Source organism: Pristis pectinata, chromosome 25 (assembly GCF_009764475.1).
Source record: "Pristis pectinata isolate sPriPec2 chromosome 25, sPriPec2.1.pri, whole genome shotgun sequence".
In the NCBI taxonomy this organism is placed as follows: domain Eukaryota; kingdom Metazoa; phylum Chordata; class Chondrichthyes; order Rhinopristiformes; family Pristidae; genus Pristis; species Pristis pectinata.
This window is the reverse complement of record NC_067429.1, coordinates 13,970,963-13,997,177: the sequence shown is the minus strand read 5'-3', so window position 1 is coordinate 13,997,177 and position 26,215 is coordinate 13,970,963. Positions and strand designations below refer to the sequence as shown.

The 26,215-nt window shown below is 41.1% G+C and overlaps 1 long non-coding RNA gene across 1 annotated transcript; it reads right to left on the bottom strand.

Annotated features, from left to right (window-relative positions):
- Positions 1-10: 10 nt before the first annotated feature.
- On the bottom strand, positions 11-23,442 carry LOC127583149 (uncharacterized). The gene is made up of 3 exons (XR_007958216.1): positions 23,366-23,442; positions 16,315-16,416; positions 11-76 (listed from the first exon to the last, which is right to left on the bottom strand). It is a non-coding gene; the product is annotated as an uncharacterized LOC127583149 (long non-coding RNA).
- Positions 23,443-26,215: the final 2,773 nt, after the last annotated feature.

Here is a 26,215-nt window from a genome sequence, read left to right as displayed (position 1 = left end):
GAGGGGCCGCTGCGGACCAGCACGTCCAAGATTCCGAGATGGGACAGGCTAGGAGTTTGTGCAGGTGCTTGCAAAACTATTAGACACAAGAATTACAACAGCATCAAGCCAGCGTGCCCCGTCATTTAATATAATCATAATTGATTCTGTACCTCAAGCTCACTTCCTTGGCTTATCACTATTTTCTCTGACACCCCCCCCCCCCCCCGCCCCCGGTACAAAATTTTAATTTTGTATACAAGTGAAACTTTAAATACGAGAAATATAAATAGGAAAATCAAATATTGAAATACATTGGATATTTATAAATACCTGCAAGAAAGATTAAATGGATTTTTAAGATTAATGGTAATCGAACATTTTATTTAGATTAACTTTTATACCAAGGATTTTATTTAGATTAACTTTTATACCAAGCACTACAGAAAAAGATTTTACTTTTTTCACATAAATAACACAGGAAATAACTGTGAATCATCAAATATTATTTATTTATTACATCCCTTATTTTTTAAGGGTACACTAATTATTTTCTGCACATCAGAGGTGGAGTTGCTTATGTGACTTCATGTCGGATACAGACACATGTATGATGAATTTCCTTGCGATAATAGTTTTACTTTAAAATTTCCAGGTTTGTTTTAATTTTTGTAACACATTTTGTCAAAGTGCCAAGAAACTGAGCTGCAAGAAATGTATCCTGAAATGCAGGAACAAAAGTCAATCCAAAGCCTCAATAGCCATTAAATCAAATTTCATCATTTGATCTATCAACTGAAATAAATCCAAATCTTTCTCTGAGAGATTTGAGCTTTGGTCAGGACATCTTGAAATAAAAATAGTCTATAATTACAAATGTGTAATCATTGATGATCTAATTCACCACAGCTTTCAATGCACCAGCACAGTCTTTAGTCAATTGAGCAAAAGGTGTTTGAAGATCATGACCACAGACCTAGATCAAAACGTATGGTCTACCAGGCAGCTGTGATCCCTGCCCTTCTATATGCTTCTGAGGCATAGGCTTCCTACAAGAGGCATTTCAAGGCACTGGAAACAAATTACCAATACTGCCTCTGCAAAATCCTCAATCCCGAGAAGGAAAGGTAAACCACATCAGCATTGTTCACCAGGCCAACACCCCAAGCATTGAGGCCATGGTTACACTCAGTCAGTTATGACAGGCAGGCCACGATGTTTGCATTCCCAACACCAGAATCTTGAAACAGACACTATCGCGAGCTCCATCATAGGAGGAGATTATCAAGTAGACAGAGAAAATGATTCAGGATGTGCTCAAAGCTTCGTTGAAGAAGTGCAATATTTCCACTGGATACTGGGAACCCCTTGCCCATGACTGCTTAAAGTGAAAAATAAGTCTCTGGGACGGGATTGAGAACCTCGAGGCAATGTATCAGGAGCCACAGAAGCCACGTATAAGAGGAGGAAGCACACCCCCCTCACACAAACTATCTACCTACTTACCTCGCCATTCACCTCCTGCGTCATCTGTGGAAGAACCTGTGGTTCCTCATTAGCCACCTCAGAACCCACAAAACTAGAGTGGAACCAAGTCATCTTTGATCCCGAGGTACTGCCTAAGAAGAAGCCTTTGTGTAAAAGCCTTTGGAAATTTTATTGATCAGAATGAAAGATGACAAAGATTGTCATTTTAAGAGCTCCTCACTGTAAATGCTTCTGATCTCTTTAAACTTCATGTTTAATTTTTCCTTTGAATGGCTTGTCCAGAAAACTGAATACTGGGAAACTGAACTGAAGACACAGTTTATTGGAACTATAAGCAAGTAAAGAGAAAAGGCAAGTTATTGGTGGGGCGTAGACTGTTAAAATTGAAACCAATCATTACAGAGCTGAACAAAATGTGGAAAGGAGAACCACATGGAGAAGCCGAGAATTGAGCACGTTGATAGATTTAATACACAAATGGCAAGAGATTGGCATTGGCCTAATGCTTGGAGGGTTTATACTAATCCAATATAAATGACTAACCATCAGACATAAAGAACTCAGCATTAAACAAATATATAATTGTAATTAAAGTAAAATCATAACAGAGTCCTACACACTATTAGATGTGTGCATTAACCCAAAATGAGTCTCTGCCTTTTAAAAATACCAGCTGATCTCCGCTCAACACACACAAAATGTTGGAGGAACTCAGCAGGTCAGGCAACATCTATGGAAGGAAATAAACAGTCGATGTTTTGGGTCGAGACCCTTCATCAGGACTGGAAAGGCCAGACGCAGGTTGGAGGAGCAACGCCTCATATTCCGCCTTAGTAGTCTCCAACCTGACGACCTCAACATCGATTTCTCTAACTTCCAGTAATCCCACCCCACTTCCCCCCCACCCTTTCCTCACCCCCTTCCCCACTCTTTGTTTTCCCTCATTCCTGTGGCCCCCTTTCTCTTTCCCCTCCCCTACCCTCATGACCTGCCCACCTATTCCCCATCTCCTTCCCTTTATTTCATGGTCTACTGTCCTCTCCTACTGGATTCCTTTTTCTTTAGCCCTTTGCCTCTTCTACCTACCACCTGTCAGCTTCTTACATCACACCCTTTCATCCCCCCTCCCCCACCCACCTACCTTCCCCCTCTCACCTGGACTCACCTATCACCTGCCAGCCTGCACTCCTCCCCCTCCTCCGACCTTCTTATTCTGGTTTCTGCCCTCTTCCTTTCCAGACCTGATGAAGGGTATCGACCCAAAACATCAACTGTTTATTTCCCTCCATCGATGCTGCCTGACCTGCTGAGTTCCTCCAGCATTTTGTGTGTGTTCCTCCAGATTCCAGCATCTGCAGAATCTCTTGTGTCTGCTGATCTCCCCTAATCTCCCATGGTATGTTGGAGAATATGATGAAATATCAAATTAAAAGTTTGACTGTTAAACAAAGATAGCTAAAATGTTACAACAAGAAGGTACAATCCTTTGTACACAACCTTTTAATATATAAATGTTAGCATTCACTTGTGCCCATGGTGAGTCTCTACTGCCATCAAGTGCAACAAATGTGCAATTTCATGGAACTGGTCAAATTACCCCAGTTATTTGCTGATCAGAACCATTTGTCAAGGCTAATGAACACTCAATAATTAATTAGCTGTGAAGCCTCCTGAGACCTTTCCTCTGTTATGCTGATAGTAAACATTCATTCATACTCACTTATAAATTGGCAACAATTAGAAGTAAGCACCATTGGAGTATCACCGATTAAACAAATATCTTCCTATCTGATAAATCTGTATCATCAAAGATGAACAAGTATCATGCCCATCAGAAAATGAGTTGCCTGCAGGCAGCTATTCATAAAAATAACAACAATAAGAGAAATGGCCAAGTTCTTGATAGGAGTAGGCCAGGAACATTCAATTCAGCAGACAAGAACTTATTTCATCTCGACTCCAGTTATACAATCCGCTACAATACAGCATTGACTGCAAATATAGGTCACAGGCTGTAAAGCACTTTGCGATAACCTAAGGTCATGAAAGCTACCATAATAATGCTGACCTTTGAATTCAAGTGTCTTGGTTCCATCATTGCCTGGGCTGAGAGAATGAAAGATCCCTCTTCATTTAATCTCCAGGCCTATTCAGCAGCCAGATGGGTTGGAGACCATGTGAGTTTTGTATCAAAGTTTTGGAATCAGGTGCCTAAACTGAAATAGAAAAGCAAAAATAACTGCAGACAGTTAAAATCTGAAGTGAAAACAGAACATATTGGAAATTCTCAGCAGGTCAGGCAGCATCCATGGAAAGAGTAACTGAGTTAATGTTTCAGCTTTGACAAATGGTATTAAACTGGAAATAACGAGACTTGGATAGACCAGTTGAAACTGGAATGCTGGTTGAAACCAACCTCATGCACACAGGCAGCTGTAGTTAGGAGAGAATTAAATACATTTAAAATAACATTTAACTCTAGGTCAAAAGGAATAGCAGAGGTACATGTGGAGGTCTCTGTCAAATCTGAGCACTTTTAATTGGAAACTTTCTTTGCAATGAATATTGTGCTCATCAAGTGAGGGATGTTATTGCTGAGGAATTCAGAATAGGCCTTTAAAGTCTGTAAGCCAGAGGGGGCTTTCATTTTCTCAGCCCAGCCAATGATGGATCTGTGACATCTGATATAAAAGGTTAGTGTAGGTATTACAATGTTGATAAAACAATAGAAGAACTCATAAATCTGTACATTGGCAATGTAGGGAGCAGCAAATGTTACTACTCACACTCACTCCACCACTAATATCTTAACCAGAGTGAATTCAATTAACACAGACCAAGTTTTGTTCTTCAGCTGGAATGCCTGCACTTATGCTCATATTTTTCACAGCTCATCCATGGTACAGGGTTTCCCCAGAGGATCTTCCTTATGATAAATATGACAGTCTTTTGGGATATTACAGTACCACATAGCACACATCAGGCTGGTGGCAAGCTTTTCCAAATGGTTACCATTGGATTTGGTTGGCTCTCTTGTCAAATGCCATTTGAAAGAAGTGATTTAATGTATCCCCCTTGTTAATTCACACAAGTCTGTAAATACTGCTCTCATTTTACCCAGTCTGGTGGTCACCTGCTCCAGCAGGAGTTCAAATGAATGAAATCTCTGCAGGTTACCGAGCTGGACATAAATCACACCTAATTCAATGGAAAGAAATTGTGCACATCTCAGTTGTGTGCCTGAGCACATATTTTATGAATCATACGATTTTTAAATCTTATTTTGCTTGTAGTGAATGGTACACATTGGCATATTAGGTCAGACAGTTTGCCTATCTCAGTGAATAATTTATTGCTATTGACATATTAATTAGGTATTCAATTTGGTATTAGTCTGCATGAGGGCAAGGTATTATTTGCACTTACAGGCTGAAGCAGCGGGGTCTATGACATTTAACTTTGCACCTGTTCTTTTGAGCAGAACAGGCTGAACTGGGGGCATGTTTCTCCTGCCCTTTCTGAGCCCATGTTACTGATGTTAATACAAAACAAATGAAATGAAAAGACATACAAGCATTATACAGGTCATTAAAGGGGAAAAGAAAAACATTAATTAATATTCTCTGCCCTTGTGGTACATTAATTGTACATCCTACAGCAGCCCCTTGTTTTGACGTGCTTTTCACATGATGGTAAAATGGATGCAAAATCAATAAATAAAATGGTGAATGCAAATGTGATTTCACAGTTTTAATTAAGATCTGTATCATTCCACATAATGACAGGTTCTAACCTTCTCTCAAAAGTCTGTTCATCTCAATGGCAAATGACATCACTGCATTTCCATTAACAAATTTGAAGCGTGTGTATTGAAGGAGAATGTGAATTGGTGAATGCATTTTTTATGCTGCTGCTGAGCTGATGCAGAATGGATATGGATTGACCTAAAAAGTGGCAGCATGTCCGAGATCTCACATCAAGACTAGACAGCAATGAAATTTTACGTTTCCTGCAAAAAGCCATCCTATGTATTTTTAAAAACAGTAAATGCCAGAAACACTCAGAAGGTCAGACAGGTTCTGAGGAAGGGTTTTCATCCTGAAATATTAACAGTTTCCCTTTCCCCAGATACTGCCTCCCCTGCTGAGTATTTCCATCATTTTCTATTTTAATTCAGGTTTCCAATATATGTAGAGTTTTGATTTTCAGCCACCTCATGTTCTTTGGATTTGTCCTCAACTCTAGCCTTGTGCAGACTTTTTTTAAGAGTGTCTATTTACTTGATTGCTTAGACTGGATGGAACTTGTAAAACAGAATCTATTCTACATTAGAAGGAACAGGCAATCCTTCTTATGGCCTGCTAACATGCTCAGAGATTTGTCATGTCTTCACTTTGAAACCAGTTAGACAAGGTATGAAGAAACAATTCTCATGCTTCCCTAAAGTCCCTTCACAGCCTCATCTCTCCCATGTCTATTACCTCTTCCTTCAATAAACCTCTCTGAGGTCTCTGTCCTTCTCTAATTCTGAACTCAGGTACAACCCATTCCCTCCCCAAACCTTTCCATCTTTCTATCTCTTTCTAAACTCTATGTTTTTTTATGCCCTAATATTATATTATATGGCTAGGTATCAAAGTTTATGCAATAAAATTCCTGGGACATTTCCCTATGGTTAAAACTCTTGTGACTGAAGGAAGCATTGTGTCTCTCAGTTATGTTTCCATGAGCCGTCACTGCTTTGAGATCAGTGGCCGTAGTTTTGGCGAGCGACATTCCCAGTTAGAATTCATCTCACAAATCCAATAACCCTATCAAGCAGTGAAGCAAGATCAATATTATCTATTGCTGTCATGATTACAACAGTGCTAGTAACAGCCACACAATCCATAATCATATCATCCTGCCTGGGATCTAACATCAGAAATGACTTCAAAAAGCAAGAAAAGCTGCAAACGCTGGAAATCTGAAATAAAGCTGGAAAATGCTGGAAATACTTAGCAAGTCAGGCAGTAGCTGTGGAGGTGGAAACAGAGTTATCATTACAAGTCAATAACCATTTGATGACTTAAGAAGGGACTTGTTGCATCTGCTTCAAATTCTCCTCAAGTACACACATTTTAAACTTGCCAATGGAGACTCTTCTTCTTCCTCTGCTCAGGATTGAGGGTGACTTGCTTCCATTCCAGTTTTGTGAGTCCTGGGGGTCACAGATGAGACCAATGTAGATACTACAGACTCTTCCACAGAAGGGGCAGAAGTTGGTTGATGGGCTGGGTGGGTGGGTGGATGAGGTGGTCCACTCCTTCTGATACTTATGCAGGGATTTTGTGTGCTCCTGATGCATGGCCTTGAGGATTTCAATACCATCTCAAAGGGTCTGTCTCTACTTTGAATTCTCATGGTCAATAAGTTCCCAGAACAATGGTGGAGACATTGCACTTATTCAGGGAAACTTTGAGCACATCTTTCAATCTTTTTCCCGGTCCACCTGGTAATCTACTTCCATAAGAGTTTGGAATAGAGTGTCTTTTTCGAGAGTCTTGTCAATGTACCTTGATTTAAGCAGTCATCATCCAGCAATGAAGAGTTTGATTGTGCTACAATTAAATCATAAATTGATTCCTATCTGGATTTTTATAAGTCATAGTTAAACATTTTTACAATTAACATCCTCCATAATGATGTATTCATCAGGTCCTTGTCTTGCAGATGTTGTGTGTAAGGCACATCCTCTCATACGCTTCAGTGAACCAGTCGACAATGTCTTGGAGCACGCGCGCGCGCACACACACACACACACACACATACACACACAAACACACACACACACAAGCACACACACACAAGCACACACACAAACACAGACACACACACAAACACACACACAAACACACAAGCATCATCTATATGCTGAAGCTTGATTATTGAGGCTTGGGTGACCTTGGTTCTGAAGGGTAATTGTCGTATGTTGAACAGTTTCCCATTAGTTTTGAAGATTAGCTCCATCCCCATGAGAAGTTTGTTGGAGGTGAAGTGCAACATTGCAGAAGAAAGATTGAAAAAGGTATCGGGACAATGTCACAGACTTGTCTGACACAGTCTTCACTGAAATTGATTCCATTGTAGATCAATTGATTAGTATTGTGGCTGGCATGCCATCATGGATCACATGTAAGATGGAGATGAATTTCTGTGGGTACACCAATTTGAAAAGGGTGTTCCACCATCCCTCCCAATTGATGGAGTCAAAGGCTTTAGTGAGGTTGAAGAAGGCCATGTACAATGATTGTGCTGCTTCCTGTATTTTTCTTGGCTGTTGAACTGGATTCTGTACGGTTATGTCTGGGCAATACAGGATCAGGTTCAACAATGTTTACCCTGTCAGCCAAACCCCTCCCTTGCCCATTAGCAACAATTTATATAAAGTCTTCAATGTACAGAATTACTTGAGGTAGCAGAGCAGACAACAGGAAGTATTGAAGGCCAGGGACAAAACCTGGAGCTTTCCAAAGAAAGAGAGGGATGGAGAATAAAATACACTTCTTGAACAATGTAACTAAGGATTCAAGTGTCCTGAAACCAATTCTGGGCACATACTGTAAAAATGGGACTAGAAGGTTTATTTCAGTGTTCAATAATTCTATCAATATTCTATTTAATCAAAACAATTTAAAAGGAGGTGAATCATATCCAGTGCCAAAAATATTCTGATGGAAAATTAGTTAACATTGTTTCTCCCTCCATTGTTGCTGCCTGTCCTGCTATTTCCAAAATCTTCTACTTTTATTTCATATTTGCAGCACATGCAGTATTTTTGCTTTTGTGTCAAAAATGTGCTCATCACTTCAGTCACCGTCACTAATCAAATAAAAGTACAATTTGTCACATACCAGGCAGCAATGTCCTTTCGGACGTTCTCATCTGGAACACTCAAACCTTACACAAGAAACCAAGCAGTTTATTAAGCCCAATAATTGCCATGAAAGAGAAGATAACATTGATTCAAAGATGACACAAAGAATCAAGTCTGGAGCTTGCTGTCATGTGTTTGACATGTGTTTAATAGATGAGTTTGAATCATGCTAGCGTGCTGTACTTAGTGTCAGCAAGTTTGGAGAATAGTACATTAACCTGGTAAGCCACTGAGCATGTCAGTGAGCATGATAAATAGCAACAATTTACTGTAATAATTTTTGCTTTAGAAAAATAACCCTGTACATGTCCCTTGTTGATTAATGAGGTTCCATCAGCTGTCAGGTCATTTAAACTTGCCTTGGGAAAAGGTCCCAGCTGCCAAGATATAGTATGTGGGAGTTCTGCCTCTACAACTGAAACAGACTGAAAAAATTAGAAGCACACCATCTGGGAATACTTAGCCTTGGAAGAAAAATGGTTTTGAACAACATAGGCTCATCCATTTATTGATGAATACGTCCTATTTTCCATCTTTAATTGAGTCTTTTCACTGCAGTTGGCCCTTTATGCACCATCATCTTTTATTTTATAATATCATGTCATGTATGATTCAAAAGGGCAATCTCCCAACTGCATTTTCCTGTCTCTAAATTAGGATGTGGAGTGTAAGGGGAAAATTCAATCGCTACATCATTCCTTATTGATTTTTTAAGAGTAGTGATTAATACACGCTGCTGACCTCTGTCTTTTGAACTTAGCCTTAGTTTCTGTCCCCATGATAATTGGGGACCATGGGGCAAAAAACAGAGGTCAATGCTGAAGGTGTATAAATCATAAGCTACTGATATAGAGCTTTCTGCAAAGGTTAAGTAGCTTTTCTAAAAAATAAATCAATGTTTATATTTTCTACTTTAGTACGTCTTTACATGTTGAAATATGTCATTATGGTGGATATTAATTGTAAAAATGTTTAACTATGATTTATAAAAATCTAGATAGGAATCAATTTATGCTTGAATTGTAACACAGTCACACACTTCATCACTAGATGATAACTGCTTAAATCAAGGTCCACCGACTGTCCCTTGTCAAACTCATTCTTTTCTGGGATTGCCAAACAATGCTGCTCTTCAATATATTCTGTCTTATATTCCACTGAGCTCAGGCCGCAAGTTTGGCATTACTTCTTAGCCAGCTCTTCATTTATACTGTATCTTTTTCTACTCGTTTCAACCTTCAAGATGTCTTGCATTGTAGATCTTTGTTATCCCTCCCAGTCTCTAAACAAATGCAAAATCAACATCTGGTTCAAACGTAGTTTTACTTCCTGGATATTTCTTATCTTCTCCTCCCCATTTTACCACCATTTCTTAAAATATTCCAAGAGGTCTCACAGCAGTGTTATCAAACAAACTTTGACACCAAGTTACATTAAGAAAAACTTAGGGCAGTTGACCAAAAGCTTGCTCAAAAAAGGCAGGTGTTAAGTCCAATCTTAAAGGAGCCCATGAAAGTCAAGGGGCACAGAGGTGATAGACAAAGGGGCCTGGGTGTGAGTTAGGGCACAGGTTGCAAAGTTGGGGTGACTTCATATTGATGGAGTGTGGAGAGTGAGAGGTTGACAACAGAGTTTCAGAATAGTCAAGTCCAGAGGCAACAAAAAACAGGAATGACAGTTTCAGTAGTTATTAAGGAAATTTGGCAATGTTATGAAAGTAATGAGCCAAATATGCATTAAACTTTTTATAACCAATTATTGTAACATATTCCACAGTTCTTTGCAAGTTAATCTATCTTGTGTAGCTGAGCTGCATCCGTGAGGGGAAAGGAATTATTGATGATTCAGGTTGAAACCCTGCTTCGGGACCTGATGCAGGGTTTCGACCCAAAATGTCGACAATTCCTTTCCCTCCACAGATGCCACTCAACCCACTAGGTTCCTCCAGCAGATTGTTTCTTGCTCCAGATTGTTGATGTTTCGGGTCAAAACCCTGCTTCAGGATCTAATGTAGGGTTTCAACCTGAAATGTCAACAATTCCCTTCCCTTCACAGATGCTGCTCAACCCATTATTGGTTCCTCTGGCAGATTGTTTTATTGCTCCAAATTCCAGCATCTGCAGTCTCTTGTATCTGCAAACTATCTTGTCCTGCAGGTTAAGCCAAGGATACTTGTGTTTCATACTGGTTTAAAATTATTATGCCAAATCATTTGGAATAAACTAGCTCTTTCAAGGGATATTTCTTTCCCTGTGATCCCTTCACCCTTGTCTTTTAATGATCTTTCACTTTGTGTTTGGGCTGTCCATATCTTATTTCCCCCAGATGAGAAAGTAGATTATTAACTCAATCAGAGGCTCCTCACATGAGGTTCCCAGAATAGTTGTGCATGGAATGTGCTTCATTCATTCCAAAATGCCAACTCTCAATATCTGGGGAATCAGAGGCACAGGCCAGTGATGTGAGGTTGTCCAGAATTTCCACTTCTGCTTTTTTTCATAGAATGAGGCCTCAGAATTTTCATGAATACTTTGGCACATCAATAAATTCAACCAGATTCCATGTTTCTTTGCCTCAAGGTTTGCAGCTCTTGTGGGAACCAAGAAACTGATAGAAAAAATGCAAAGCAGAGAAAATATTAATGTGGCTTCAAACGCTATTTAATGCCTTTTAATGGAGTTAGTCATATCCCAGCTGTTGACTCAACTATTCTCATTCATCATCTTTTATCAATATCAGCGGTGCAAGCATAATTTTTAGGGATGTTTGGGTGTTTTTGACACTTACTGATAATGCGTGAATTCCACTATCACATTGATTGCTATGGTTCATTTTATTAAAGGAATACTGCTTTAAGTGACCCCAGAGACTGCCACTATTAACACAAATTGTATTACTTGCCTTACTCTTTGTTTAGTGAATATATGAGCATTCCTCACTGACCTCCCCTCCTGCCACCATGACCACTAAGTACCACAGCAAAGTAATACTCTGTGCCCCTCTGACACACCACATCAGTTATAAGGATTTCCAACAGTTATTATCTGACAGAATTCAACACAAATTAAAGCTTATGAAACAAAATAACAGGCAGAAGGAACAGTTGCATTTATATAGTGCCTAATATGACCTCAGATTGTCCTAAAATGCTTTTTGACCCTTAGTCACTTTAATAATATTGGAAATGAAGTTGCTCTTTTTGCAATAATTTCACAAGCAGCAGTGAAATAGCTGATTAGATAATCTGCTTTAGGTGTTGTTCAAGGGATAAATATTGGTCCAGAGGCCAGTAGAATTCACTTGCTCTTCTTCAGATAAATCCATGGAATTTGTTCTCGCTTACATGGGCTAAACATCCAATATCGTATGGTTTGTATGTTGAATTCCTCTTCACAGGTTCAATTCTACCAACATTTGTGGAACTGAATTTCAGGTCAAGGTAAGTACGTTACTGCATCTTGCATTTTTGCCTGTTCAGCTGGGAACAAATTTATTCCACCTGAAATAGTAGATGGTCTTGATTTGATGTCATTTCCAAAAGACAGCAGGTCCAACAGTGCAGCACTCCATCATACTCTGGTGTCCATCAAGACTAAAGTTTGTGAGAAGAGTTTGAACTCTTACTAGAGGAGATTTACCCAGAGGTGAGTTTGAAGCCATGATCAAAGAACCTGGCTCATTCCCCTGTTAGATGTTTTAAAATTGTCTTATCTTACATCAACCTTTCATGCTTCAGGTGAGGTTAAATTAATGCCCACCTGTTTCTCCTATACTCTTATATGAAGGAAGTTCTCCTAGCCAATCCTTCATTCCACAGCCAATATCATTGGGAGATCCAAACATCATTGGACAATTGGTCACTGGAAATGTAACACAGGTGCCCAGCCACTTTATGACAATGAGGTGTCAATCCACCAAGGTCAGCATTAGAGATGACCAGTGGGTACAACTCCAGGCCCCTCTTGTCTGATGAGTTACACTTGTGTTTGGAAACAATGCTGGAATTTCTTGAGGTGTAGATTTGTGGATGAAACAGCAGAGGGCAATCACAGAATGAGTAGTGAATGGGGTGACTGCCCCTGCCAATAATACAGACCAGTCATTTACCTCGGCAGGTATTTGTCAAGGGGTCTTCAGTGACTTTGAAGCAAAAATAGTAGCAAATATGATAAATTAACATAGGGATAATTATTATAGATGCACTGTTTGTGAACTGTCCTTCATGTCAGTTAGAGATTTTGTATTGAAGTCCTTCTACAAAGTACATACTATTGAACATGTTCAAATTGATTTTTTTTACTGTATTGCAGAAACAATATAGAGCATTTGCCACTTGCAAAAACTCATCATTAATGTCATGAATCCATCTACCTTGTATCCCAGGTTGTTCATCGATTGCCATTCATGGCTTTGGGCATGTAATTTGGGTTACAAACTAACTGTGCGAGGGCCTATCAGAATTCAGCACCTTGAACTTCCACTGTTTCACACTCAACCTGTGATAGGTTAATTTACATGTGCTGGACTATATGCCCGCCAGTTGAGGCCTGGCCCCTGTCACCCAGGAGCATCCACATTAGAATGGTTCCACTATGACCAAGGGACACCTGATGGCTGACTTGCCAGCTGGTCGAGCTGATTAATGAGATAAGAGCGGCCGGCCTCTCACTGTGAGATGTGGCTCTACAAACTCAGCATCAGGTTCATGCTCAAACCATGGGCCACATGAAGCCCCCAGGCTCTGCAAATCCAGTCCTCCAGTACAGTTCCAGATAGACATTCTTATTCATGTCATTTCTTTCTTCTAAATGTGTAGTCCTGGAATTTTGGACAGGAGATTTCCTATCGTTGTTCCCTTGACAAATCTTAAATCAGAAAACTTAGGTCTATTAGTATCAGCAATACGAGGTACGTGAAAATCAATGGAGAGCATCAGTCCAAACCTACACAGGCCAATGTCCAGAATGAATGAAAAATAACAGACATTGCTGCCTGTCTGAGAAAATTATTGAATGACTTACCTATACCTTATGCACACTTTCAGCTAGATTATCTCTCCCCTATAGTAATGTTCTCTAGCTTATGTGGATTCTACATATCCATAGCTCAGCAGTATGGTGATGAGTTTCCACGCATCAGGTCACCAAAAAGAAATAAAGAGACTATTGAGTTATTGGGTTTAGGAGTGGTGCTGAGGGTAGTAGCATCATTTAAAAACTAATAAGGAGTATGGTATCATAGTTGCTAGATTTGTAGCCAGAAGCCTTGATTTTTGATCCGGAGACACAAGGTCAAATCTAGCCATGACAGCTTCAGAATTCAAGGAATTAAACACATCTAGAATAAAAAGCTAATGACGGTGGTCATGAAAGTTCCAGATTGTCATGAAGACTTATCTGGTTCACTGATCTTCTTCACTGAAGAAAGTCTGCCGTCCATGCCTAGTCTGGTCCAGATGTGACTCCAGACCCAGAGCCATGCAGTTGACTCTTGATTGCCCTTTGAAGTGCCTGCAACACTTAAATTCAGGGGCAATCAGGGATTACCTGAACAAATGGATTTAAACACAAATTCTGACACAACATAATCATGAAACACAACATTGAGAAGAAATATGATAAAATCCTTAAAGGTTTTATATAGTGGCAATCAGATATTTCTATTGTTCATGTTTTAAGAAGAAAGCAACTTTCATTGATTGTACTGAATTCTTTTTCTTGTCTCCATCCATCGAAGTCATAAATCTTTCCTTTGACAGACACAAACAAAGCTTGTGAGTTGCATCATCGAGATCATAAACAGTGCATGGGCTGTCCTTGAGCAAAGGGCAGTCTTGAAGATGTTGCATGGTCTACCACTCACTGCAACCCCAGGTCTTAGCTATTGTACATATGAGCATATGAATTAGAAGCTGCAGGCTCCTCCATTCAATGAGATCATGGCCAATCTAACTGTAACCTCAGCAGGGTGAGAATCAGGTTGAGGAACCATGAGGGACCTGTCTGATGTGTCAAGAAAACCAGGAGATGGAGATGCAATGAGGGGATCAGCTGGTGGTGGGGGGGAGTGGGGGGGGGGAGAGCAGAGGCATGGATACCAAGTTTAAAAACCTCAAGGGGCATGCAGGTGGAGCCAAAAGAAGAGAGAGAAGACAGGGTATTATGTTGGCCTAGGTGGTGAAATCTAGATGTCTGGATTTGATAATGATAGAGATACACATGATGTATTAAACAGAAATTCAGAGGAATTTACATTATCTAGTGTCAAAGTGGTCTAGTGTTGTGGAACATAAGAAGCAGGAACATTCAATAAGACCATGGGTGAACCAGTCTTGGCCTCAATACCACAAGGCACAGTCCCATTTAACCATGTTGGCTCTCAACCAACTGTTTTTGGTAGCAATGCCATTTAGGACCCTCCAGGTGGTCCATTTCGCCTCTGTACCTACAGGAAGCAGTTCAGTTATCCTAATGCCCATGTTGATCCAAACGTTAAATGTGCTATGTAACCACACTGCAACTGTTGACATTCTGTACTATGATGATACCTATCTGCTCGGCTGGCACTTCACCACGTGGATAGGCTTTAAGATGATAATATCTTCACATGAAATGGTGCAGTTTTTGTTTCCAAAGTGCAAAGTTAAAAATCACATCGTAACAGGTTATTGTGAAATTTCCAAATCATCTTTTAATTCTAAAATAACACATAACTCTTTTGGGATTTCATCGTCAGCAAACAAGGATTGCAAAACCCCTTGCATGAAGCTGCTTAAAAAAATTGTGAAATGATATTAATCTTACTCAGACAGGAATTTTTGCACCATACTTAAATCCACCCACAGATCTACAAAGGAACTGTATGCTTTGATAAGCAAAGACTGAGAGTTTAAATTGTTTCCCTCTTATTTTCCCAAAAGCTGATTCATTAAAACTAATGTAAGAATTATATTTTATTGCAGAGTTAATGCCTGAGGCAGTTTTAGTGTATTTTTCAAACGTTCCTTCAAATCATGCTTTTTAGAATGATTATCCATCTCTTTCATTTTCATTATGGTTTTGCAAAGGCTTCAGTTTAGATTGGAGGGCTTTATTTATGGGGAGAGATTAGAAAGGCAGGACCTCTTTTCCCTGGAGTGAAGGAAGCTAAGAAGTGACCTGATAGAAATGTAGATAGTCAAAATCTTTTTTCCATGATAGGCGTATCAAAAACAAGAGGGCATGGGTTTAAGGTGAGAGTTACGAGTTTTAAAGGGTATCTGAGAGGTAAGTTTGTTTACACAGAGTGTAGTTTACATCTGGAACATGCTGCCAGAAGAGGTGGTGCAATCAGCTACAATTACAATTAAGAAGAATTTAGATGGACACTTAAATAGGCAAGGCATAGAAGGATGTGGTCCTAATGCAAATAGAATTAGTGCAGATGAGCAAAATGGTTGACATGGATGTGGTGGGCCAAAGGGCCTGTTTCTGTGCTGTATAACTGACTCCATGCCTCCAGTACTATGAGTCTAAAGCAATGGCATTCTCATTGAGAGGCAAAGGTGATCACTCTTTTTATTTCATGTAATAATAATTTTGCCAGGATTGCAAAATAGATTTTATATGGTATGTTTAAGTAGAAGTAGAGAATAATGAAACTATCTGGAAGTAACTAGTTTCTTTTTACTCATTCACAAAATGTGTCAGTGTCAAGACTTAATGCCCAGCTCCAGTTTCCCTTGAGTAAATGAGCCACCATTTTGACTCACTGTATTTTAAGTGGTAAAAGTATTGCAACAATGCAGATAAGTTTGATACTTCTGTGTACATTTCTCAGCTGCAGGGCTCAAATTTGAATTTATTCCTCTGGATCACGACTCCATAACTTTGTATTTCTAATCTAGTCGTCTATCGTGATACCAAAAAAAATAATTGCAGAGCTCAGCTGACCTGTAAGGACATATATCCTCTGTTACAAGGTCAATTGGACTTCATCCACTACTGGTGCAGTAAACATGTGCAGAAAAGGACACGAACATCTACTCTGGTCTCCTGAAAAAAAAATCATGAAATCAGGCAAAAAGTAGTGCAGTGGCAATTTTGCAAATCAATTCATTTGCTGAAATGTGACTCATGGTTCCCATCAAGATTTGTACGTAGACCTTTCAGCTACAACATCATTGCTGTGCTGAAAACTAGGAAGAGACTCAGAGGTGCATAACATGGAGGTGCATAACATTAGAGGTCTGTAATCATCAAGGAAACTCAGGGTGATACTTGTGCATATGAAATGAACATGGAAAAATTAATAGAACCATAGAACCATAGAACAATACAGCACAATACAGGCCCTTCGGCCCACCACGTTGTGCCGCCCTTCAAACCACACCTAAGGTTATCTAACCCCTTCCTCCCACATATCCCTCTATCTTAAATTCCTCCATATGCTTATCTAACAATCTCTTGAACTTGACCAACATATCAGCCTCCACCACCACCCCAGGTAGCGCATTCCATGCACCAACCACTCTCTGGGTGAAAAACCTCCCCCTGACATCTCCCTTGAACTTCCCACCCATTACCTTAAAGCCATGTCCTCTTGCATTGAGCATTGGTGCCCTGGCAAAGAGGCGCCGGATGTCCACTCTATCCATTCCTCTTTATATCTTGTATACCTCTATCATGTCTCCCCTCATCCTCCTTCTCTCCAATGAGTAAAGCCCTAGCTCCTTTAGTCTCTCCTCATAATCCATACCCACTAATCTAGGCAGCATCCTGGTAAATCTCCTCTGCACCCTTTCCAATGCCTCCGCATCCTTCCTATAATGAGGTGACCAGAACTGGACACAGTACTCTAAGTGTGGCCTAACCAGAGTTTTGTAAAGATGCATCATTACTTCGCGGCTCTTAAACTCAATCCCACGATTTATGAAAGCTAACATCCCATAAGCTTTCATAACTACCCTATCTACCTGTGAGACGACTTTCAGTGATCTGTGGATATGAACCCCCAGATCCCTCTGCTCCTCTACACTGTCCAGAATCCTGCCATTTACCTTGTACTCCGCTTTGGAGTTTGTCCTTCCAAAGTGTACTACCTCACACTTCTCTGGATTGAACTCCATCTGCCACTTGTCAGCCCAGCTCTGCATCCTATCAATATCCCTCTGTAAGCTTCGACAGCCCTCCACACTATCCACAACACCACCGATCTTTGTGTCATCTGCAAACTTGCTAACCCACCCTTCCACCCCCTCATCTAAGTCATTAATAAATATCACAAAAAGTAGAGGTCCCAGAACCGATCCCTGTGGGACACCACTAGTCACAGCCCTCCAATCCGAATGCACTTCCTCCACCACAACCCTCTGCTTTCTACAGGCAAGCCAATTCTGAATCCACAATGCAAAGCCTCCCTGGATCCCTTGGCCTCTGACCTTCTGAAGAAGCCTACCATGCGGAACCTTATCAAACGCCTTACTAAAATCCATGTAGACCACATCCACTGCACTACCCTCATCAATCTTCCTGGTCACCTCCTCAAAGAACCCTATCAGGCTTGTGAGGCAAGATCTTCCCTTCACAAAGCCATGCTGGCTGTCCCTAATCAGTCCATGATTCTCTAAATGCTCATAGATCCTATCTCTTAGAACCCTTTCTAACAGCTTGCCCACCACAGACGTAAGGCTCACTGGTCTGTAATTCCGTGGACTATCCCTACTACCTTTTTTGAATAAGGGAACAACATTTGCCACCCTCCAATCCTCCAGTACCACCCCCATGGACAATGAGGACTCGAAGATCCTAACCAACGGTTCAGCAATCTCCTCCCTCGCCTCCCGAAGCAGCCTGGGGAATATTCCGTCAGGCCCCGGATCCTAATATTTTCTAACAATTCCAACACATCCTCTCTCTTGATATCTACATACTCTAGAACATTACCCTTACCAACACTGTCCTCAGCATCATCAAGACCCCTCTCCTTGGTGAATACTGAAGAGAAGTATTCGTTGAGATCCTCACCCACTTCCACAGCCTCCAGACACATCCTCCCACCTTTGTCTTTAATCGGACCTACCTTTACTCTAGCCATCCTTCTGCTCTTCACGTACGAGAAAAAAGCCTTGGGATTCTTCTTAACCTTACTCGCCAAAGCCTTTTCATGTCCCCTTCTCGCTCTCCTCAACCCTTACTTAAGTTCCTTCCTTGCTACTCTATATTCCTCACGAGCCCTGTCTGATCCTTGCTGCTTACCCCTTATGTATGCTGCCTTCTTCTTCCTAACTAGTTGTTCCACTTCTCTCATCACCCACGGTTCCTTCACCCTGCCATTCCTTCTCTGCCTCACCGGGACAAATTTATCCCTAACATCCTGCAAAAGATCCCTGAACATTGACCACATCTCCATAGTACATTTCCCTTCAAAAATGTCATCCCAATTTACACTCCCAAGTTCTCGCCTTGTAGCCTCATAATTCGCCTTACCCCAATTAAATATCTTCCCGTCCTCTTTGCTCCTATCCCTGTCCATGACAATTCTAAAGGTTATGGAGCAATGGTCACTGACCCCCAAATACTCACCCACCGATAGCTCTGTCACCTGTCCCGGTTCATTACCCAAAACTAGATCTAATATGGCATTCCCTCTAGTCGGCCTGTCAACATACTGTGACAGGAATCCGTCCTGGACACACTTAACAAACTCCGCCCTGTCTAAACCTTTGGCACTAAGTAGGTGCCAATCAATATTTGGAAAGTTGAAGTCTCCCATTATAATAACCCTGTTATTTTCGCATCTTTCCAAAAACTGCCTCCCAAGCTGCTCCTCAGTATCCCTACTGCTACTGGGGGCCTATAGAATACTCCCAGGAGGGTAACTGCTCCTTTCTTGTTCCCAACTTCCACACATATTGACTCTGTAGAGGATCCTTCTACATTATCTACCCTTTCTGCAGCTGTAACAGTGTCCCTGACCAGTATCGCCACCCCTCCTCCTCCTCCCCCCTCCCTATCCCTTTTAAAACACTGAAAACCAGGAATATTCAATATCCATTCCTTCCCTGATGTCAGCCATGTCTCTGTAATAGTCACAATATCATAGTCCCATGTACTTATCCAAGCTCTCAGTTCATCTCCCTTATTCCTGATGCTTCTTGCATTTGAGTAAATGCACTTTAGCCCATCCGCCTTACTACTTTTATAGCCTGTACTTTGCTTCTCCTTCCTCAAAGCCTCTCTACCTGTCAGATCTGATTTTTCCCCATCCCCTTCTTCCTCTGACCTACTCCTCCAGTTCCCTTCCCCCTTGCAATCTAGTTTAAACCCTCCTGAACCACCCTAGCAAACCTGGCTGCAAGGATATTGGCCCCCCTCAGTTCGGGAGTAACCCATCCTCTCTGTACAGGTCCCACCTTCCCCAGAAGAGATCCCAATGATCCACAAATCTAAAAACCTCCCTCCTGCACCAACTTCTCAGCCACGCATTTATTTGCCATCGCCTCCTATTCCTACCTTCACAATCGCATGGCACTGGCAGCAATCCTGAGATTGCTAAATTGAGGTCCTGTTCTTCAGCCTTCTGCTTAGCTCCCTAAACTCACTTTTCAGGACCTCATCCCTCTTCCTACCTATGTCATTGGTACCAACATGAACCACGACTTCTGGCTGTTCTCCCTCCCGCTCTAGAATCCTGTGGACCTGATCAGTGACATCCCGGACCCTGGCACCTGGGAGGCAACATACCATCTGGGATTCATGCTCACTGCCACAGAACCTCCTATCTGTTTCCCTGACTATCGAGTCCCCTATCACTACTGCCTTCCTCTTCTCCCTTCCCTTCTGAGCAGCAAGACCGGTCCCAGTGCCAGGGACCTGGCTACTGCTGCTAGGCCCCGGCAGGTCATCTCCCTCAACAGCTTCCAAAGTGGAAAACCTGTTATTGAGGGGAACAGCCTCCGGGGTCCTCTGCTCTATCTGCCTGTTAGTTTTCCTTTTCCTTTTCCCTCCCCTGACAGTCACCCTTCTATCTACTTCCTGGACTCCAAAAGTACCTGCTCTAAGGGGGGTGACCATCTCCTGATGTACAGTATCTACATAACCCTCCCCCTCCCTGATGCTGCACAGTGTTTGAAGCTGCAACTCCAGCTCATCAGGTTTGAGCCGAAGTTCCTCCAGCTTCAAGCACTTACTGCAGATGTGGCCATCGTAGACCACAGCAAGGTCCACGGGCTCCCACATCAAGCAGCTGCAGCACACCACCATGTCCTCCATCTGAACTAATTCTTTTTTTTTCCCCCCAGTTTTTCCTACTTAAGAATTTATAAACAGCTAACAGGTAAAACCTTACCTTTACCTACTTACCAGCTACTCATCCGCCTTGCCCCTTTACCACCTAAGCCCCTTGAGCCAAAGCCCAACCACTCAGCTCCCTTTCACTCCGCTGCCCGCTCCGACGCTGCCCACTGAGAATCTTCCAGAGACTCTAAGTGTAATAACAAGGTCATATTGGGAACCTGTTATTCCCGTGAATTTGCCAGTTCACAACCAGATTTGCTCCTTTATTTTTGTGTTTGGTCATCAAAGGTCATAGGTTGCGTCTTTATCTCCAGTTTAGTTTGGTAAAGGCAGCAATTCTTGCATCACCTCTGATTACATCATTGGCTGTGGAATGAATACTGTGCAAATGTCGATAATACTAAGGGGAAATGTGCCTGGGTAGTGCCTGGGCAAATTTCCAAACAGTTGCAAAATAACCAGAATTGATCACTATTGCAATTTAAGGGGTGCAAATTGGCTTATATGTGCAAGCTGTCTATAAAATTGAGTGCCAATGGGTCCAATTTCTAGGTATAGAAAATTAATCCAGAGAATCAGATGTTCCAATCAGGTTAGATCTTATACTTGAACTAATTCACTGGAATCTAATTTCTATGTGATTTGAGAAGTCCAAGAACACCTGTCATGTCCAGATCTCAGATTGCAACCATTTCATTAGTTTTGTTGAAGGATGAGGTTGACAGTGAAGTAAAGACAATAAATAAGTTTCCAGCACCGACAGCTGAGTAAAAATTGTAGGGAAGGTGTGAAAAGACATTCTGTGTATCACCCATTTCAACCAATGGAGTGCTCCAGGTTTTATAGGTCAGTTTTGGCCTACAGGTATATTAAAGACATTGATGGCTTTGATGGCCAGGTTTATTGAGGTCTCCCATCGATATGACTGTTTGAAGTAATGGAAGTGACATTTTAACCAGCTGGAATAATGAGGTCATCCTATATCAGTGGTTTATAAACTTTTTCATGCTGGGACTCTCTGGAATCATTGACACAATCCCAGGCACCCTTTGACCTGAAAAATTATGTCAGATGCTCAAAGGAGAGCAGAGCTGTCACTGGAGAAAATTGCTGAAATGATGCCGCAGAATATAAAACCTGGTGTTCCCTAAATGGAAACAAAAGGAATTTGATCAATAAAAATGGCAACCACAGAGAAGAACTTAATAGCAAATGAGGAGGATCTGTGATTAAGATATTGGAAAGACCGACATCAGCACATTTAAGGTGGAGGCCAGGTCTCAGTTTTGCACCAAAGACAGCCTCCTGCTATGTGGTGATTCTAGTGCATCACGAAGAATAGATCTAAAACAGGTCTAGTAGCTCAAAAGTGTGTATCCATGAGACACAACGGGCGAAAATCAGTAAAAGAACTTTACAGCCCTACAATTTGTAACAGCAGGGCAAGCTTTTCCCTTTACCGTTGCCGTAAAGCCAGGGGAGCAACCTTGGTTCGTAACATGTATTTAAGGTGTGCCAGAAGCAGCAAAAGACATACTGTAAAATGACATACCCACCTGGTGATGCTGGACCACATGCATACTAATAGTGGAAACAACATGCTTTACACAGAATCAAGTGACTCATAATCAAAGGTTAAGGTCAAAACTCCATGCTCGTACCAGCTCCAGTTTTAAATGGGGATAAAAAGCCAAGCAGTTAATAAGAGGAGAGAATTGTGTGAGCATTCACATCCTCAGCAGTGGCAGGAAACAGCACATGACTTCAAATGTGGTCACATGGATTTCTGTGGTGAACAATAGACTGCAACACCAGCTTCGTCCCTCCTGATCACAGAAGGAGGCCATTTGGCCCACCAAAAACATGCTGGTTCAATGCAAGATCATTCCAGCTATTTCCACTCCCCTGGTCTTTCCCCATAGGAAATATTTTCTCTTCAAGTTTCTTTTCTGAGCCACTATTGAACCTGTCATCACTACTTCCCCTGGTGGTGCATCCCTGACATTCACAAATGTGCTCCAACTTCTAACAGCTGCAAGGTTGACTATGAATTTGATAAGTAACCAGGTTTAGCAGACATTACTCAGCTTTCATTCCTTAAGATGGAATTACACAATTCCTGCATCAAAAAACAAAATGCCCCTGAGCATCACCTGGTTACTTGTCAACATGAAGCAACATGGCCAAGACCAAGTCTATCCTTCTGTAACAATCGCACAAACCTGACAGCAATTCAGACTGGGAGCAGCAAACTTGGCTGATCTTTACACTCCTTAATCCAAGGCCATAGCAGCATCCTTACAGAGATCAGTTCACTCTGCAGAGACCAGGGATTGAACCCACAAACCTTATGGCCTGTATGACTCATATAATCACTAAATAATCACACGAGGCCTTGAGGGGATTTAAATGATGTGCATTGACATTTAACTTTTGCCTTCAGAACCCTTGCTGAAGCTTACCAAGGAGATACCCATATCAAATAAGAATGTGTGTCATATTGATGAATCACAATAGCAAAACCCTATATCAGATACTGGTGGGAGTTACTGATAATGTGGCATTTCATTCCTTGGAATCAAAAGGAAAGTTATTTTTAAAATGTTTACAAATAGCTACGAAGAACTTATCATTTCATGTGATAGAATATTTTATGTTACATTGCTTTTAAATATTAAATTATGAACTAAAATTAAAAGTACTTGACCTATAGTAGAAACCTTGTCATTCTTGTCCCCGGATCAAGTTGTCTGAATAAAAGTGCAAGAAACAGATCATTCTGTAGGAGGTTGTGGGCTATTTCTCTTCACGTTAAACAGAAGAAGGATGTGCCCTGAGTAAAGACAGAAAGAAAAAGCATTTATTTCATATCTCATGTCATTCTAAAGCAAAGTACAGACGATTAAGTTCTTATGATAACATTTTCACACAGCAAGGTCCCACAGAGAGCAATATCATATTGACCAGTCAATTGATGGAGATTCATTCACACAATTCTTTAAAAAAGGTTTTGTGAAATTGAAAATGGAATAGCAATAATGAGTGAAGCAATACTGCACCCATTTCTGAGTGCCGAAACAGCCTTCATGAATTTGACTCTGACTTTTGTGGTGAAACTTTTATTTGCCCTGACACATTTTCCAGTGTAAAATTCTCCAAATGTCGTAAGCTGTAGTACAACGTGCAAAGTTCATCTCTGGGGTGACGTTAAACCTCACTGGTCTGAAAAAGAACAATGCTCAGAGAAAACAGGGCATTGCTCACCCAGTTGCCCTGAAGTTGTGTTACCCCAGTTCCCTGCTGGTCACTAGTGACTTCTGAGATTTGTATTGAATGTAATGACTGATATCAGATGTTGGTGCTCAAATAAAAAAAATTCCAAATGGGTGTAATGAAGGGATGACGTCAAGTAATGACCCAGAGTGTAGTAGATCTGGTTCACCGTCCGAACTTGCCACTTACCTCCCCCAGATCTGAAGAGTCAGTTATCCCTCAATGCTGAGAGTCTTCCCCCAAAGAGGCCCAGACTATGAGTGGCAACATATCCTAAAGCCCTGCCCCCTGATCTCCCTTTGACCTTTATCCTTTAGAAAAATTGAATGGGTTTAAGGAATTAAAAAATAGAAAAACAATAATTAATAAAAATAATTAAAAGCACCCTAAAATACTGTAAATTAATTAAGGACAATATAAAGTAAAGAAAAATAAATAAAACACTTACATGCATCTAGCTTTTGACTCAGGATCATCTATTTACTCTGGTCTCAGCAATGGCAGTGATGAGGAGTCAGATGCAAAGTGCTTCTGGACTTTAGGATCAGTGCATCAGTCTCTGGATTGGGTGCTGAGTCGAGTGGCAGCTGACCTGCTCCTCCAGTGCACAGATGTGGAGGTGAGAGTTGAGCTGGACAATGAGGAGGAATTTGCTGGCAGTTCTTTATGGAACCATCAGTCTTAGATGAGCCTGATCAGGCCCAAACTTTTCCCTTCTTCACAATGTAAAGTGTACATCACTGGCAGTAAAGTACTTTTAATTATCTGGACATCATGAAAGATCCTGTAGAAATAGAAATCTTCATCTTACGTCCCACTGTTACCACATGCATTACAATGGATGTAAGAAGCACCATTGACATGTGTTTAGATCTCAACTTCTAACAGATGAAACAAGCATCTTAAAGCTGCCCTCACCTATAGCTCACTTGAAATTGGGGAAACAGATAATTGAAGACAGCATGATGAAGCATCAGCTTAAAAACAGCTTCACAGGAACCTCATCAAACTAAAATTTGATGCAGACAGAGATGACAGATGATCAAAAACTTGGTCAAAGATACATGTTTTCAAGAGCAACATAAAGAAAGAGAAAGGGCTGGAGAGGCCAATAAATCTGGGAGAGTACTGCAGAGTTCAGGGTCATGCCAGGTGAATTCATGACCACAGATGGTGCAGCAATTAAATTCGCTGATGATCAAGAGGAAATTGGAGAAGCAGTGGTTATAGGGCTGAAAGAGCTCTGAAAAATATGGAGGGGCATATTAGGAAGAGGATAAGGAAGGATTTGAAAAATAGGATAAGAATTTTAAATAGATGCATTGTTTACCTCCGATTCAATGCAAGTACAGAGATAATTGTTGAACTTGACTTGATGAGAGTTCAAACATGGGAACACATTTTTGGATAACTTCAAGTTTACGGAACGTAGATTATGTTCCAAATTTCCATTGGAATTGTCAATAAGGTTACAGCAGCAGATAAGCTGAGGTTGGGTGAAGTCACATGATGTTACAAAGGGCGAAATACGTCGTTATTAATGACAACGCAGATATCTGATTGGAAGTTCCTCACTGAGTCAAATACCTCAGCAAAGTTGCAAGTCAATAGCTTCAGTCATCCCAATGTTTAATTGGAAATAATTTCTGTCCATCCAGTAACAGATGTTGGAGGAGCTGTCTGATAATTTAGAGGTAAAGGTCAATCAAGAAGTGCAAAGCTTAGAATTGTTAGCAGACAGAGTCATAGAGTCATACATGGCAGAAACAGGCCCCTTGGTCCATCATGTAAATACCAACCAACAAGTTCATTCAATGCTAATCCCACTTTGCAGTGCTTAGCCCAAAGCCTCTTTGCTTTGGTGATGCAACTGCTTATCTAAATACTTCTTAAATGTTGTGAGGGTCCCTGCCTTCACCAATCCCCCAGGCAGTGTGTTCCAGATTCCAATCACACCCTGGATGAAAAAATTCTTTCTCCGAGCCTCTCTAAACCTCCTGCCCCTTACCGTCAACCTAGTTTTGTACCCCCTGCCATGGGGAAAAGTTTCTTACTATCTACCCTACACAGTCAAAAGTTTTACAGTTCAATCAGCTCCCCCTTCAGCCTCCCCCACTTGAAGGAAAACAACCCTAGTCTATTTAGTCTCTCTATATAACTGACATCTTCTCAAGTGCAATCACCTTCTTCCTAAAGTGTGACACCAGAACTGCACACAATACCTGCGGGCTAACTAATGTTTTTTATAAGTTGTACCATAACCTCCTGCTCTTATATTCTTTGT